Raw genomic sequence first — 13,782 nt, 5'->3', positions numbered from 1 at the left:
CGGTGTGCGCGAATCTGACAATGAGAATGCAAGACGCGGGGTGTAAAGGGGCGCCAGATGGTAGCGCTCTCTGGCGGTAGGATTTCTAAGCAAGAATGAGAGGCAGCATGCTTGATGCTTGAGCCATTGAGCAAGTAGTCCGTCGAGACGTGCTCGGCGAGAGTGTGCACGTCGACCATTTGGTGGATATTTGGACACACACAGGGGTTTGCCCGAAATACGTAATAATAAATTATTTTTTTTTTTTATATACTCGGGTAAAAGCGGAGTTGAACGATCGTTCGCGAGGGTCGCGAGGTTATCGACCGTTCGCACAATACACGCGAACTCGTGGGCAACAATTAACGCGAGTGAAAGGAGCGCGGTTCCTGGATGCCTCGAAACAACGGCGAACCCTCATCCTCAGCGTCGGTCGATGGATACGAGAAGCACCGTCGCTCGCAGCGAGGTGTTCGCTTCCGGATGAGACGAAGGAGGTGAGTTCATCACTCTCATATCTTCCAATTTCAAACACCGTGCGTTCTTTACTTTTTAATCTCTAACGCGCGATCCTTTTTCACGGCGAATCAAAATCTTGTTCGATCGAGTTTTCGCCCACAGGCGACACAGCCAGCATGATCCTTCTCGCTCTCTCTCTTTTCCTCTCCCCTCGGCGCCTCATCCGTTGCACAGTTACTCTCTCCCTCTCTCTCTCTCTCTCTGTCTCGCTTTCTCTCTCTCTCTCTCTCTCTCGCTCTTGACTCTTTGTTATCCGATCGAACAGGTCTGAAGTTGTTACGCACTGCTGACGACGAGTCGCGGCAACGCCGATGTAGAAGCGCTCGCGATTGTTTTTGGAACAAAAACAACACAGGAAGCGATCATCGGTTGTGGGCAACCGTGTGTTGCATAACAATACAACATATCGTGGAAAACACCTGCCGAGAAAAGTATACATACATACATATATGTATAATGTGTATGTAAATAATGAAACGGCGAAGGTAGAATCGAGCCGCGTTTTCCGCTCCGATTTCCAGACTCCGGACTCCGGAGTCACGACCTTTCTCGGAATAACGATTTTCGTTTCCGATTTGTTGAAAGATTAGCGAAAGCTTTGTAACGCGGATTACGCCTGCATATCAGTTTATTATACGCACGTACGCTGCGCAGCACGATTTATATATATAACGGAGTCTGGACGTAAACACGTGGCCGATACCCACCACCGTGCGTAATTCGTACGAACTGCATTCTACGTATAGTATGAACGTGGCTATATGTCCGATGACACTGTAGCGGAAGAATTATAAAATCGCAGGGGAGTGAGAGGGAGAGACTGAATTGTGAGGGACGTTTTTTACCCTCCGGATATTATCTGTGTATGTATACCTGTGGAGGTATTGGAGAATTGTTTCCGGGAAAACAGTTACGAGTTATTAGACTCTCGCACGTAGACAAGTTGGCTACTTTCAAAACTGGCCTATTTGTACAATTGGCCAAGGGGCATAATGCTCAAGCCGCCTTGTATATTGTAGCTACATTTACTATGTACATTTATTATCAAATTATCTAACCGACGAAACCCTCTAGAGCACAACGAACCGTACTGCACCGGATATGCTGATATATCGTGAAAACGTTTCAGTGTTTTCACGGAATAACGCGACGGATATCCCATTTCGATTAGTAGACGAAACTTAAGAATTCACCTAATTTGGCGAGAAATTTTTTACACCGATACTCGCGTGTTTCATCTGGACAAATGTGACCGAGGCTTAGGTGAAATTTAACGAGTTAATCAGGCACCTTTTTTGCGATACTTGCCTGTAAACCTTACCGTATCATACTTGGATATATTACATGTATACCTGTGTTGAGAATAAAATCGTCAACATCTGGCCCCGGTATATACGCGGAGAAAGCCGCTTTAGAAATCCCATCCAGACAGAACGGAGCCAACTCAAAAGTTTTCACGGCAATTTTACATACACAGGTGCATACGTATTTTAAATCCCGAGAAAATTAATTAAACTTCTCCCAGCTCCCTTATAATGATGATAACGATAATGATAATAATGATAATAACAATAATAATAATTGGGGCTGTACCAAGGTTCTGCGGTACTGGTAACGACCAGCTTGCAAATACTCTGTTTATCATGTGGTATAGAAACGAGATGCAATATTCTCGAGTTCCATTCTATGTGTGGGTTATGTCGTGCAATTAGATAGTTACTTATTTTCCCTCAGTTGGTGACTGCAGTGTGCTTTTCTCTTATTTGTATATAATACATTTACATATAACCCAGCAGCTAGTATTTATATATTGTATAATCGGGAGTTGGAGCGATATGTGGTTTGAATCTCTGCAGATAACAGATACGCTGTGTTAATTATACACTTGCTTGATGATATGAGAATGAAAAACAAGTTAAGCAAAAATAATCTCATTTTGCAGATCATCGTATTTGTTGGTATCGTGTAGTTGAATATATATATATATATATATATATATATATACGTCATATACGCAGACGTCACATGTCATCGCTACTTTCGAATCAAATCCTTATATCGTATGTGTATATTGGTTTATATATAGATCATATACTATTTATAATCTATGCAGAGCATCATGAAACGCTCCGTTAAAGTATTAAAAGTTTTTTAGTATTACCACGCAAACCGGACGCAAAGGAGGTCTAAAATTATATCTGGATTATCGGCTCGGTTATAACTTGATAACTTTCTTGAAACTTCTATACGTACAGGGTGGGCAACAAAAAAAAACGAAAAATGGACTGGACTGGACTGGACTGATTTAAAACGTGAATAAAATCCGAACGCTTCGAACGATTTTCGAAAACTTTTTTCGACCCAACATGGCAGATAATCAGAATCCAATCAGAATTCAATCGGGAACGAACCACCACCACCACCACGCAGATAAAACGAACGATAAAATGCATTTTCGAGATTTTTCAAATCGAGTTGAACATTTTTCAATATTAATTTTTTTCGTCAGTTTCAGTACTATGTTCAGTAAATACTATGAAAACATATTACAACCCTAATCCTCTCTATTTTCACAAAGCTTTATCCTTTATCCCCTTAAGATTGCCTGGCTTATGGATTGTGAAGCCTGAAAAAGGGATAGAGTTGGAAAAAATATGGGCGGAAGTATAATAATAATAATAATAATAATAATAATAATAATAATGATGTACAAGTAAATGTGAAAAATTTGGCAACGATATAACATGTGTTGTTATATATGATATAGTCCCAAATTTCTGCTGAGCTGACGAGAGACGGTGGGATGGGAGGAATGAAAAAATAAAAGTAAACAAATAAATAAAAATGAGAAATACGAGAGAAAGAGAAGAAGAAGAGAAGGAGAGAGAGAGATACAGAGAAAGAGATTTAAAAAAGCAGATCGTTACCCTGCAGGAAGATTGCTACGGGCCAAGATCCTTCCCAGAATTCTCTCCTTATTCTTCGTCTTCTTCTTCTCTTCTTCTTCTTCCTTCTTCTTTCTCGAAGACGGAGCGAGGATCTAGACGAAAATAAAGAAGTAGATCGGGGATTGAGGAATTAATTTTAGTTCTTACCCCGTGGAACGTTACAAGGATGATGATCTGCCGGTGGTTTCGTTATTTCGTTAGTCCGCTTCAGTGTTTCTCCTCGAATCTGTAGAGTTTGATTTTCAAAAATGATGCAGGAGACGCACCGCGGTTCGCAACGCAATTATAAGACGTCTTACCAAGTGTGCGGTATAAACCATACATTATAATCACCCTGATCGGCGTCAATTCGTCAATCGTTCACTTACAGTTTGCGTATACAAATGCTAGGCGCCAATTGCCTTGAGCAATAATACTTAGACGAAGAATGAAGCGAAAATACGAATACTAAAAGCAGTAGAATACGCCTCAAGGCGTTGTGAATAAACCCTGGCTTTTATAAATACCTACACCTTAAAATTTCTCCACGTAAATGAGTGGAGACTGTTAATTAATTGAACTCGAAATATCGGAGGATCCGACAGGTACGAAAATTTCTCACGAATAAGAGTTATTTGATACAATCTCTAATGTCGAAGATAAATTCGGACGATTTTCACAGCACTTAGTTTTGTGCATTTACTCGTATCGCTACGCTCACTGAACTTTATTGCATTTTGAAAATTTTCCAGGAAATACTTGACGCTGACGCTAACAGAGCGGAGTTTTTTTAGAATAATTAGATTCGTTACTAATTTTCTGCAACATGATCACGTACCGTTCACATTCAGTTTCATCGATAACGTCGAAACGTAACGAAAGTATAGCGCGAAGGTGAAACAGGCGGCTGAGAATAAATTGAAAAAGGTGCAAAATTTCTCGCAACAACAACAAAAACTTGAAACAGCTATATTGTAGTCGTGACACCGGGGTGACGCTCGTCAACGAGATAAGAGAAAGTCCTCAAGGGGGGGGGGGGGGGGGGGGGGGGGTCTAGGAGTAGAGCTGCGAGAATTTCCGAGTAAAGGTACCACGAGTACAGAATCTGTCGCATCTAAGCTGCTGTTAGCTTATTTCGCTGCTATACGCCAGCGCGAGAACTCGGTTCCGCGATTCCCGGAGGCAGAGAGTCAAACGTCTGTCCATTGGCGCAGACAAGCCTTTTCCATATTTTATACCCAGTTTCCCAGATCTTGGAATCGGATACTTGCGTCCCAGATTCGAATGCGCAATAAAATTCGAAGGGTGCTTCCCTTCTCGCATTCGACGATTAGGTGCTGCAGGTTGCGAACCACCACCTCGACGATGACGCAGGATTGCACTTGTCGCGAATCGAGGCATCCTCGCGTTTTACACGCGATGCGAAATCTCTCCCCCCACCACCACCACCACCTTCCGTCGAACCTATGGCCACGCCTATGGGACCGACACAATCCCGAGTCGACGTTGGAGCAGCTTTCCTGGAAGTCCGCGTTCCACCCTCGGGACTCGGTCCGACGGCTGATCACAGCCTCTTCCGAGAAAGGCCAGGCCTTCGTCCTCCTGCCGCTCCGCGCCCTCCTATATAGCAGCTACCCTCCGAAATTCTCTCCGGCGTTGCACCGTTCTTTGTTGACCAGTAAATTGCTACTCCCCGATTCTACGCTCGACGATGCAGCTCGTCTCTAAGCTTTAGGTATACGTACCTTATACCTGCACTTCGCACTCCGCGGAACACGCCAGATCAGATGCTACCGGATTCACTCTCGGTATCCGATTCTCCACCGCGCTGCGGGATATTCAATATCATTGTCTGCAGATGCGCTTCGTTCTGCCCTCCTTCACCCCTCCCTTTATCCCTGGCAAAAGACCGAGGATATTTACAAAGTTGGGGAGAATGGAAAATGGGAACTGGAAACGAGGAAGTGGAATAGGCCCTGAATTCTTCCCGTCACTCGTTCATTCACTATAAATTCTTTGCTTACTCCTCGACGTCGGGTTTTCCGAGTCTATATATATGTATATGTATGTATATATATATATTCAGAGAGGCAATTAGAGCAGTGGATGGGTATAATATGAAACGGATACACTGGGTAATGCCCGTTTCATTGTTCGAAATTTAACTTGTTGGTAGGTATACATAGCAGGTCGTGTAATTTATTGCCCAATTTCGTCACCAATTTCAACTTACAGTTCAGCATCACGTTTTTCTCTTGTACGATTAAATCAATTCGTCGAATTTATTTCGTTATACAGATACTTTATTGGATATAAGACATGATCTTGTGTTGGCGGAGTAAATTACACCGCGATAAACTTTGAAAATGGAGCGTTGTGTGTGCGTGTGTGTGTGTGTGTGTGTTTTTTTTTCCTTTTTCTCTTTTTTCCTCCCTAACTCATCAACTGTCAGTACACCGGAAGATTAATGGTTCTGAAATGGAGTCCTACTGATTGAAACCTGGAGCTTATTGAAAGAAAGATCGTTATCGAGGAGAGGGGCGATGCCCTGCGCACAGCATCCCGGTTTACGGGGGCTTGAAATTGCGGGTTTCTTGACTAGCTGCTCGTGCTGCAGTATATAATGCCGAGTTTGTTAAGCTGGCTCCACACTGTATTTAAATTTTCGCAGACTCGTTTCATCGTCTGCTTCCCGTCGCTGATGATAAACGCTTCGATAAATTAAAAGGGTCACTTAATTGCTCGCAAAATCGCTTAAACGTACCAGAAATCCACGTGAATTCATCGCTATTTGTTTTATACGGTCTACAGTGTGGATTCGGCTTAACGCTTCAAGAGGCGAAATCTCTCACGGAGAATGCGTTAATTTAACAGGCTCAAAGCTCATCACGTATTTAGATTCTCAGAGATGCTTGTAGCTCTTCAATCGTAAGGCGACACCGTCTTATACATCAGGTATATGAATACCTTGTACATATAATTACATTTCATCGGATGAGGAAGCGAAATTTCCAAACAATTTCACCTCTGCAATAGATGAAATTTCACGAGCTCGACGTACAAAGGATTTTAAGGTGATATTAAATCCGGCTTTTTTTCGAGTTTCTAGGAGCTGATACCGAATTCGGGCCTTTCACTGTATATCTAACCTGATGATAACGGTTCTCTGGCTCATATACGTATATATATATATATATTTTTTGGCACGATTTCCACGAAATCAGGGTTGATTATGTTAATTCAAAAAATTCACATCACGTGCCGTACGGTTATGACGTATGATATCCATTCTCGGTAATACGTTACGTGTATCTTCACATACATATATATGTACACGTATGTACATACTTTTACGTACAACACCTGCGGTTATTAATTATTGGTACACCCTAAAAATTTGTTCAAACAACAAAAAACAATTAATTACCTCAATAATCCAAGATGGCGGTAGAAATTCTGGATTCAGAGTACCGGTGACCAGTTCTATCGAAAAATTCCATTTCAAGTGCAGATAGTGACTGAAAATGAAATGAAATGAGTCCCAACTACGTGGATAACAGGCACAATTGCGGCCTGTTGCATGCGGTTGAACAACCGGGGGCTCGGCGGCCATCTGCGGAGGCTGTCATTTGATCGTTAATCCGAACCGTCCGTCGGCGGCATCATAATCTGCGATTATAAATAGCCACCGGGCCCAAAGTGCTTCCTGGTATTCCGCGCGTTTGCAGCCCGCAGTTGCGCGCACCGCAAGTTAATGCAGCCAGCGTCTATTAATACCGCTTTTAATGGCGGTGATAGCTGATAGCGCAGGGTAAAACGATACGGTTGCAACAAGGCCGAAGGTCAAGGCACGAGGGTTCGAAACCTGCAGTGAAGAGCGAGCGAGATTCGAACCCAAAAAGGGGGGAGGAAGGGAAGGTCGGCTTCTCTCTACTACCGGGAATTCATGTTCTCCGAACCTCTTTACACCTCTCGAACCCTTAGCCTCAGGGATTATACCCCGAACTCACCCTCGAATCAAAATCAGTCAGCGGAAATTCACGCTCAGCCAGCTGTTCGCTGATTATCGTGCTTTATCCATCGCGTAGAGTTCAACGAAAATTATAATTGAAGTATCAGGTATCCATTTTGCACGACGATAAAGATAATTACATTGTTCTAAGCGTTGATTTTTAAACAATGTTAAATATGAAAATTAACATGGTACGTGTGTTGTACAGGTTCTTCTTCTTCTTACATTCCTTAATTCTTTTCGTAATATTTATTGGGACATGAATTTGATTTTGACATTGAAAGACGAGACAATTTCCAACTTCAGATCTTATCATTCTCGGACTTCAGCCTTCGTTTAACCACCGAAAACAAACTTCGATTTCGGTTCCTTGTTTTAATGTCGGTGCAGGAAATATTCTTGCGTAACGCGTTCCTCGACTATGTTGTACCAATTTGGTCACCTGGTGTAGTTGAGGAAACAGCGGCAGCAGATGATGACAAAGACAACCTGCAGGGTCGTAATTTACTCGGACCCGTATTTACCCCGGGGTTCCTGGAAGCCATTACTAGGTTTGTCAACGTCAAATATCTCGCGCAACCGCCCATAAAAGGGGGGTGAGTTAGGCGCTTGGGGTCGGGTTAGATTGTATATATATGTAGGCTGGTTGGCCAAAAATCAATACTCTTCTTGTATTTATCATATGAAATTTTTTTGCACACTCAGTGTAATTCATAAAATTATTACATTCGTAGATTACGAAGATCACTCGAAAAATACAAGGACTTTTTTTTTTTGTTTTGTTTTTTTAACAGTCAATAATATTCACATTTTCTATATATCATAATCTGTATATATCGGTGATGTGTTTGAAAATTATATATCTAACGACAGCGACGTGATATAAGTAAAAATGTTTCAGTGAATTTGCAGAAAATAGTTTTCCGAATAAAATAACTTCACGATGTATAACTGCAGATCGTGAGCTTCTGGCTGTTACTTCGGTACATTCTTAATTTTTCTTATTATCAAATACATTTTCGTCGCTTACAGGTTCAACAATTTGACAAATACACGCGATGTACACCCTCCGAGGTTGATTCTGCCCGATTCAAGGCCACCGGTGTCGTCTCCTACGCAGGTTGAATAGATCGTAGCAGACGACACCGGTGGTCTTAAATCGGTCAGAATCCTACGACTATAAACTCGTGCAATAAAATCACGGATCTAAGGTATAGATTTTTGCTCCGCCAACCACCTTATCCTTAGATTATCCTTTTACACCACACACCGGATACCGTGCACCAACGCTTCGGGATGAAAGAAGACGATAATTCATCCTTTCGCAATCATCGCTTTACGCTTGTAATGCCCATCGTTTCGATCTCCTTCCATTCTTATGACCGGCGGCGTCAGGGCTGTACCAATTCGCGTGTGAACATGCGCCCTGCAAACTCCGTCGTTATAACTTACGTACACACGCGTGTAACCGGTTGTAGAGCAGCGCAAGTACGCTTTTCACTTTTATTCCTCTTTTCTTATTATGCCTCAGGGCTCAGGCATCCGTCGGCCATGTATCGTGAATTTTTTTCACAGGGAAGAAATAATCAGAATTTCTTTAAATTTGGAGAATATTTTATTAATGAATTCGTACAATTCGTCTCGTTTCTTTATTTCTGCATTTCGAATGAAAATTTGCTCGAGTGATTTTTTTCGGAATTGTGTATAAAATGGGGTTGTTCAGTCCTTTCTTTCTGCGTTTGATTACTTGGACATATTTTGCTTGTATAATTCTATTCACACACAAGCGAATGACGCGTGTGTTTTCTTATCATAAAAAAAGACAATAAAAACGAAAAGAAGGAGGAAAAAAAGTTGATATCTTGAGGTCGTTAACTTGCCCCCGATTTGCCTGAAATACGCGAATACCTAATATAAGTCTGTACACGCGCACACTCGTATTATATTTAAAAGCATATTTATTTCTTCGAACCGCGGTCATGTATTATGTATACATATATATGGCACAGGTTCAGTATATCGATGCTGCTGGAGGGAATGGCCTCACCGTCAGCTGCATAATGGGGTGTATTTTTGCCTACATATATGACGAATATCCATCGCACGTAAACGCATGTAAATAAAATATATCGCAAAACGATTGCAGGTTCGGAGAATTCAGAATCAAACTACATATATGTATATATATATATATATAAAAGTAAAGTGAAGAATAAAAAAAGAAAATGGTCAAACGTATCGTCGTACAAAAGGATCCTCCTGTCATCGCATGCCTTTGTGTGCGTGCCTGGAACACTGGTCTTATGCCTGCTGTATAAATATCTCATGCGTGCATGCGTGTATGTATATTGTATATGCGCAATGTATATATACCTATACAAAATTCTTCGAAGGCGGGTTTTATTATTTTATATAACGGTTAGTTAGGCGTATAGGTATAGCTACCATACGCAGATTGCGTTGACTTGATCGTTTGGTAACTTTCGTATTATATGTATCTATATATGTGTGTGTGTGTATATATATATATTACATATATTGGACATAGGCATTTATGTCCAGCAAGTGGTTGTGAATTACTCGGAAAATTTATTGTCCCAAAATTGAGCCCCATTTTCCAGGGGATGACCTATTCCCAGGGAATGTATACATTAATACAGTATATCATCAGTATACATATCAGTGTATATATATATATATATATATACAGAAATGTACAGTTGTTGCTACTAAGTACAAACGAACACCCATAATTACCGTAAAGTGGCCTTTGACTCTTTGCGGGCTGGACAGAAACGTTCGCGCGTGATTATATTCGTGTGTGTGTGTGTGTAAATACATGAATAGAGAGAAAGAGAAAGAGAGAGAAGGACAGAAACGGTAATGAGAGGGCATGAAGGGCACGTGAAGTAGAGTCTATAACAACCGGAAGCGGAAGTCACTCGTTTCAACTTTGGGGGGGGGGGGGGGGGGGGAGCAAACGAGCCCCGGCACTCGCACGTTGGAATCAAACGGCAAAATACTGAGAAATTGTTATTTGTTCGATAGCTTTTTGGCAACGTGTATGTATATAATACACTACGTAGACCGTATAACGTGTGAAGTAATAAATTGAATTCGAAGGTAATCATACCGAGCTATTTCCCTGCGGGTTCATCATGGAATAATTGAATTCGACGAAGCATATCAAATAGCACAACAGCAATTTCTTTATTTACCTGTTATATCTATTCGGATATGATAATGGTACTGCACTGCAGCATCGTTCATGCAATTCATGTTACAACGTGGTATTTTGTACTAAAATACTTGGGTTGGTTTAAATATTTTTTGATTGTATTACTAAGTAAAAAAAAAAGTACTTTTTTCGAATTGAGTTTTAACCGAATGTAGAGTTTCTAAGCTGAAAGATTTAGGTCTTAGTAACTTAATAAAACTCGATAAATGGCAGGGAAAACTAGGTTTTAGGTCCTGGAAAAACTGGAAATGTCATAGAATTTTATTCCCAAAAATTTGTGTCTGAACCGTACAAATCGTCGTAGAACCTGATCATATCTTTCCTTTTCTTTTCTTCAATTATCTAAAATTTAACTACGTCTGGCACTCAACAACACTACCCTCATCCTTATTCAGCAGATCGGTACATCCTTATCTAAGAAAACGTGTAAATTGCGATTACGGAAAATCATTATAGTTCGGGGGAAACGAAAACTTGTTTATAATAACTGTATATACGTAATATAATACAAGGAAAAAAATCTTCAGCAATATCCGTCATGTATTAAAAAGTATACACCCATGTACAAATATATCTCACAACAAATATCTATCATTTCACTCGATTTCTCATCCCTGTAATTTGTTTTCAACTATACACCGTGTATATATGTGCAACGATCTCGTGTGTAACACTGAATCACACGTGATTATTATATGAGAAGTAACGCACGCCTCCCGACCTTAGATATCACAAATTGAAATCCTTTTTCGTCGGAAGCTCCGCGATGACGAGATTCCGCGTGCGTATATACATATATTCATGTTATACGTACGTATACATATAATACGCTTCTGAGGACGTCCACAGCTGATTATATGTATACGTATACACGCGGTCTTCCGGTCAGATAAGACGAACGATTACACGGATAGGAAGGTCGCGGTCCAAAGACCAGTTTTGTAAATCAATCACCGCATGTCATCGTTACGTTGTACGTCTGTATACATATATGCAATGTATATGTATAATATCGTCACTATTACCAACGGACCTTATTGACCCTCGACCTTTTCGCACAATTCGCGTGATAGTAGGTATTACACCTGGAGGAATACAGACAGACGTAGATAATTCCAAAGTTGTAAGCCTACGCAACCCTATGCGATGCCCACGGTCTTAATTCTGGCTCCTCCACACGTGGAATATCTGCCCACGTCAAGGGTGTAGATCGTATTATATATAGTACCTTGTACATGCCTACTTTGCGGAGGAGGAGGAGGAATAGGTACAGTCGAGTTCGCATAATAATGTGGTCGCGTTTCTGCAGCTGCACTTCTTCACAAGCCTGCCTGATGCACGCCCGAGGAGACGTGCGTGCGTGACTCACGGTGACTTCGCCAGGTGTTTCTTGGAGGCTCGTGGAGGCTGCGGTATGATCGTTATTATACCTACCCAGCAACATCATCGCCGAGGAACGCGTCGATCTTGATTTCGATCTCGAGACTCGGCTGCATTATTATTATACAGTTAATTTTAAGATGAGCGTCTTTCAGTTTTATTTTTAGTTGTTCTGTTCAGGGGATAATGTGTTTTAATCTTTCTCGAATTTCACATGTCACGTGGATTTTGAGAGAATTTAGTGTAATACGAATTTACTTGAATTTGGTTTCCATGTGATAGGATTTCACATTTATTAGAATCCTTCTGATCATCGAGACCAAGATTATATAAGGTGGGCAAACGTGAAAGAAATTTTGACACGATGATTACGCCTTTTATAATAAATTGTATATACTAGTTTGCAATTATCTCTTCTCGTTCAACCATTTTTTAGTCACTTTCTTCTCCAATTCATTTCTTGCTCATTAAACGTTCACGCCGTGATGTCGGACTATATTAGGAAAACAAAAATCAAAACCATATAAACCCATCCTGTACTATACGAATATATATATATATATATATATATATATATATATACACACACACATATAAAAACTCTTTCCTCGAACGATCGTATGGAGAGATAATAAACGTTTCCTTGAAAGACTTCGTGCCGTTTAACGATCATTACACATCCACCTTGCACATCCTCGAATTATTTTATGCCTATAACCAGAGCTTAAAGAATTACTTCTGAATTTTATCTACATTTAATTTTATTTCAACTTGGGTATACCCATACTTATCGTGACTTTTTATCGTGACAATTAGATTTAGAAAACGCGTGGCGTATGATGTGTATTAATTATAGCCGGAAAAATTTTGTTCAACTCCATAAGTATATATATATGAAGTTGAACAAAATTTATATATATATATAGACAATATTATATCGCTTGTATTTACTTTATATACCTGTATCGCGTACTCGAGCGTACTGTAAATAATTATATATATTATTATATATGTAATGAATTCTTCAAACGAAGCGAAAATAAATTCGCGGAATATCATTCTGATAATCCTTAATACCGAATGATTTGAATTCCGCGAAAATTAATTTCATCAAACCGTGAGTGCTTTTGTACGCCCACTTTGGCGTTCCAAGTCCATCACGATTGGGGGAGAAATCCGTGGGAGCCGCGCAACGCGGACTGCGGGGATAATAATTCAGTTGTAATGAAAAACGGAATTTTACCTGCGGCCACTCGTGTGATCGTATTTTTACATCTTACTCAAATTAGTAAATTTGATTTCCTCTATCGCAACGGTCGACTGGTATAACGGATTTTTTAGAATCAGCTTAATTAATTTAATACCCTTCTTAAATTGCAACACACATGGCGTACAATCGACTCATGCACGATCGTACATACATACAAAACTGGTACAGTGTCCCGAGGCACTTTCTTATGTCTTATTAATAGACGTTGCGAAGTAACAAAAAAATTTCATCCTGATGCGTATATGTACAGGGCATTCCAGGTTAATTCGACTACGATCTGAAAATTTTTTTTCAGAGTATTATAATCCGCCTGGAAGCCCCTGGAGTACTGTAATTTAATAATGATTCCAAGATTATTAAAAATTGCGACAAGATAAAAAATTATCTATATAAAATTTTTTTTTTTTTCCTTCAGCAAGCTTGATTTCTTTTTTGAATTTGCTTGCATCGATATAAT

The 13,782-nt window shown here is 40.3% G+C and overlaps 1 protein-coding gene across 1 annotated transcript in view; it reads left to right on the top strand.

Moving 5' to 3' along the window:
* Positions 1-229: 229 nt before the first annotated feature.
* LOC124405367 overlaps positions 230-13,782 on the top strand; it is a 28,988-nt gene continuing 15,435 nt past the window's right edge. Inside the window, exon 1 of the mRNA XM_046880204.1 lies at positions 230-476. The gene's annotated coding sequence lies outside the window, so the exon portion shown is untranslated. The remainder of the gene's footprint in view (positions 477-13,782) is intronic.

Source organism: Diprion similis, chromosome 4 (assembly GCF_021155765.1).
Source record: "Diprion similis isolate iyDipSimi1 chromosome 4, iyDipSimi1.1, whole genome shotgun sequence".
Lineage (NCBI taxonomy): Eukaryota > Metazoa > Arthropoda > Insecta > Hymenoptera > Diprionidae > Diprion > Diprion similis.
Note: the sequence above shows the minus strand (reverse complement) of the source record. Positions and strands in the feature narration are given on the sequence as shown.